The 3775-nt window shown below is 51.5% G+C and overlaps 1 long non-coding RNA gene across 1 annotated transcript in view; it reads right to left on the bottom strand.

The window, feature by feature from the left end:
* Positions 1-958, bottom strand: part of LOC105546228 — a 44541-nt gene extending 43583 nt beyond the window's left edge. Inside the window, exon 1 of the long non-coding RNA XR_001007058.1 lies at positions 844-958. This is a non-coding gene — a long non-coding RNA (uncharacterized LOC105546228). The remainder of the gene's footprint in view (positions 1-843) is intronic.
* Between the last annotated feature and the right edge of the window lie 2817 nt (positions 959-3775).

Here is a 3775-nt window from a genome sequence, read left to right as displayed (position 1 = left end):
GCCTGGCTAATTTTTGTATTTTTAGTAGAGACAGGTTTCACCATGTTGGCCAGGCTGGTCTCAAACTCCTGACCTCAGGTGATCTACCCGTCTTGGCCGCCCAAAATGCTGGGATTACAGGTGTGAACCCCTGCGTACGATCATGCCCTGTAATATTCTGATGGGCTGCATCTTGCAGCACACAACTCAGTAAATGCAGAGTTGGGGCTGGGAGACCAATGAAAGGTGGTTCCATCCCCAGTGCTTCTGATCTGACTTGACTCGGGGCACAGTATTTAGAATTTCTGGAAGACGGATGGCATTGTGCCTCTGCAGCCATCCTCCCTAACTATGACTTCTGTCCATGAGCGGTTGATAAGTATCTGTCAGTAGAATACTGCAGCCGGCCTACAGCTATCCCTGAGCCTGAAGGGACCCAGCAGCTTAAACTGAGGATGGGGAGGGAGTGAGTTGTTGACCTCCTTTCATCCTTGCTGAACAAGGAGGCTCACCGCGATAGCGTCTCTTTTCCCACAGGGAAGCACACAGCACGGTTCCCCAGCCAAGGCCCAGCAGCCCTCGGCGATGGCTCGGTTCTCCTCCTCTGCTCTCCCAACAGGGGCGCATCCACTCACATAGGGGATAACAGGAGGTGGCAAAAAGTTTCTAAGGGCTCCGTGTCTGCCATGGAGGGTGGGAGAAGGGGACAGGACAGTGATGATTGCTAGAAGAAAATGATGCTGTGAGGACCTGGCCACCATCAAGGATCCTGAGAACTGAGTCTCACCCTGGCCCCCACACACGCTCCTGGCGAAGACACCTGCTGTCCCCCTGCCCCTGCACAGGGTAAGTCACTCTCCTTACCTGCTGAGAGGCAGCTGTGTGACAGGCCTGGGAAGGGGACAGAGGCTGGCGGCGGCAGCAGCGGTCAGTCGTCAGATGAGAGGCGAATTCAGAGCTGCTGCTTTGAGGTCACCTGAAAGCACAACCAGAGATGTGTCTAGAGGTGTGGGGACCCCCTGACATTGTTCCCAGCGTCCCCATCCACCCCATCCCATGGTTTCCCACTCCTCAAGCTCAGCAGCCTTCCCCCAAAGCCTGGGGACTCCATATCAGACCTTGGGGAGATGGGGAGCTCAAGGCAGACAGAGAACCCTCAGATCTGACCCAGAGCAGACTGGAAACACAACTTCAGGGCCACAGGCCACCCCGGGCCTCACCAGACTGCTCCCCTGGCCCCCGCAAACCTGCATGCCCAGTCGCTCTGCCAACCCCAACACGAGCAGCCCCAGCTCCAGCCAAACCTCTGTCAAATGGAAACAGGTCATGTGTTTTCTTCTTATAAAAATATACACCTGGCTGGGCACAGCGGCTCATGCCTATAATCTCAGCATTTTGGGAGGCCCAGGTGGGCAGATCAATGAGTTCATTCCCCAAGGGTTTACCGAGTGCTCTGCCCTACAGCATCCATCTCCAAGGGATCCTAATGAACTTGGAGCAAAGCTAAAAGCCCAGAAAGAATAAGCTGACAGACCTGTTTGCTCCCCTGGCTAAAATGGAATCCAAATTCATTTTGGCTTCAACTTCGGGGGAGATGGTTTGAAGTTATGTTTGGTGCATTTTTCTCAGCCTGTGCTATGGTCTGAATGTTTCTGTCCCCCCGGCCCCCAGATTCCTATTTTGAAATCCAAAGCCCCAAAGTGATGCTATTAGGAGGTGGGACCTCTGAGAGGTGGTTAAGTCATGAGGACAGAGCTCTTATGAATGGGACTCGTGACCTTGTAAAGAGCTCTGACAGAGATCCAGGAATGCTTCATGTTTTAGTTTAGTTTTTTTTTTTTTTTAATTTGTTTGATGTGTGTGTGTGTGTGTGTGTGTGTGTTTTTTTTTTTTTTTTTCTGTTGCCCAGGCTGGAGTGCAGTGGTGTGATCTCAGCTCACTGCAACTTCCGCCTCCCAGATTCAAGTGATCCTCCTGTCTCAGCCTCACAAGTAGGTGGGATTACAGGTGCCCGCCAACACGCCTGGCTAATGGTTTTTTTTCTGTTTTTGTAGAGACAGGGTTTCACCATGTTGGCCAGGCTAACCTTGAACTCCTGACCTCAGGTGGTGATCCACCCACCTCCCAAAGTGCTAAAATTACAGGCGCGAACCACTGCACCCGGCCTTGGTTTTATATTTTAATATAACAGTGCTTCTTATACTTTTCCACCACATTCTGGGGAAAACAGACCCACTGAGGCAACTGGCTTCCCTGACTCTGGCTACCCAAGGCCCCACCCAGAGGGCTGAGGTGCTGGATCAAGGCAGAGCACCTGTAGGCTACACCCACACTCCCCAGCCCACTGTGGGGAAGCCGTTCTCTACCATCATTTCCCCAAATTTGGTTGGGATCAGAATCCTCTGGGAATGTAATGAGACTAAGGCCCTGCTCCACCCACCTCCATGACCTTAGAGTGCTGTCTTAGCTCTCTTGGGGATTCTGATAAAACCACTGCTCTATCGGCAACCAGAACTTCTCAGACTTTGCTGTACATCTGAACCACTAGGGGGGACTTTCAAGGATCCTGATTCCAGCTGGATGGAGTGACTCATGCCTGTAAGCCCAGTGCTTTGGGAGGCTGCAGCAGAAGGATTGTTTGAGCCCAGGAGTTCAAGACCAGCCTGGGCAACACAGTCAGACCTCATCTTTACAAAAAATTAAAAAATTATCTGGGTGTGGTGGCACATGCCTGTGATCCCAGCTATTGAGGAGGCTGAGGCAGGAGGATTGCCTGAGCCTGGAAGTTTGAGGCTGCAGTGAGCTATAATCATGCTACTGCATTCCAGCCTGGGCAACAGAGACCCTGTCTCAAAAAATCCCAAAAATATAAAATTAAAAAAATAAAGATCTTGATGCTCAAGTCAGACCCCAGGCCTTTTAAGCCACAATCTCTGGGGGAGGACTGAGGAATCAGTGGATGTTGAAGCTTCCCAGGTGATTTTTTTATTTTTATTTTTTGAGACAGGCTCACTCTGTTGCCCAGGCTGGAGTGCAGTGGTGTGATCTCGGCTCACTGCAACCTCCGACTCCCAGGTTCAAGTGACTCTCCTGCCTTAGCCTCCCAAGTACCTGGGATTACAGGTGCATGCCACCATGCCTAGCTTAATTTTTGTATTTTTAGTAGAAATGGGGTTTCACCATGTTGGTCAGGCTGCTCTTGAACCCCTGACCTCAAGTGATCCACTTGCCTTGGCCTCCCGAGGTTCTGGGATTACAGGAGTGAGCCACCACACTCGGCCTTCCCAGGTGATTTTAATGTGCAGCCGTTTTTGAGACACGCTGCTCAAGTTTGCATCTAGCTGGAGCGTCCCATACTTTGGTGTGCCATCAGATGTTGTGTCACCCGGATCTCAGGCTCTCACTCAACAGGACTGGCTGGGGGAGGCTGGGTGCTGCTACTCACAGCCTGGTGGGAGGCATCAGCTTCAGTATCCCCGGGAGCTCATTAGCAATGCAGAATCTCAGGTCCTACCCAAACCTATGAAGTCAAATCTACGGGTTTGTTGTTGCTGTTATTGTTGTTGTTGTTGTTGTTTTTGAGACAGAGTCTCCCTCTGTTGCCCGGGCTGGAGTGCAGTGACGCCATCTTGGTTCACTGCAAGCTCCGTCTCCCAGGTTCAAGTGATTCTCCTGCCTCAGCCTCCCGAGTAGCTGGGATCACAGGCGTGAGCCAATATGCTCGGCTAATTTTTGTATTTTTAGTAGAGACGGGGTTTCACCATGTTGGCCAGGCTAATAACAAACTCCTGACCTC

This window comes from Mandrillus leucophaeus, unplaced genomic scaffold (genome assembly GCF_000951045.1).
Source record: "Mandrillus leucophaeus isolate KB7577 unplaced genomic scaffold, Mleu.le_1.0 Scaffold350, whole genome shotgun sequence".
In the NCBI taxonomy this organism is placed as follows: domain Eukaryota; kingdom Metazoa; phylum Chordata; class Mammalia; order Primates; family Cercopithecidae; genus Mandrillus; species Mandrillus leucophaeus.
This window is presented reverse-complemented; position numbering and strand designations above follow the sequence as displayed.